The sequence below is a fragment of the Nannospalax galili genome, unplaced genomic scaffold, assembly GCF_000622305.1.
Source record: "Nannospalax galili isolate Female #2095 unplaced genomic scaffold, S.galili_v1.0 scaffold70, whole genome shotgun sequence".
Classification (NCBI taxonomy): domain Eukaryota; kingdom Metazoa; phylum Chordata; class Mammalia; order Rodentia; family Spalacidae; genus Nannospalax; species Nannospalax galili.
This window is the reverse complement of record NW_008328543.1, coordinates 593,648-594,108: the sequence shown is the minus strand read 5'-3', so window position 1 is coordinate 594,108 and position 461 is coordinate 593,648. Positions and strand designations below refer to the sequence as shown.

General features: G+C 39.0%; 1 protein-coding gene across 7 annotated transcripts in view; it reads left to right on the top strand.

The window, feature by feature from the left end:
* The window catches only part of LOC103729463 (protocadherin-15), a 1,150,197-nt gene that overhangs the window by 571,332 nt on the left and 578,404 nt on the right, over positions 1-461 (top strand). The gene's annotated exons all lie outside the window — the stretch shown is intronic.

Sequence of the window (461 nt, the reverse complement as noted above, 5' to 3'; positions counted from 1 at the left end):
GCAGCCCCACCAGCAGTGGGTGAGTGTTCCCCTTTCCCCACATCCCCTCCAATATTTGGTATCATTTGGTTTCTTGATCTTAGCCAGTCTGACTGGGGTAAGGTGAAATCTTAATGTGGTTTTAATTTGCATTTCCCTAATTATTAGGGATGTTGAACATCTTTTAAGATGTTTCATAGCCATCTTTACTTCTTTTGAGAACTCTCTCTTCAGCTCCTTAGCCCTTATTTTAGTGGGGTTGCTTCTAGTCTTGATTCTCTGTTTTTTGAGTTTGTTATATATTCTAGATATTAAACCTCTGTCAGATGTGTCGATGGTAAAGATTTTCTCCCATTCGGTGGGTTTTCTGTTCGCTTCCCTGGTTGTCTCCTTTGATGTACAGAAAATTTTTAGTTTAATGAGGTCCCATTTGTTAATTTTTGCCCTTGTTTCCTGAGCAATTAATGTCCGGTTTAGGAAAT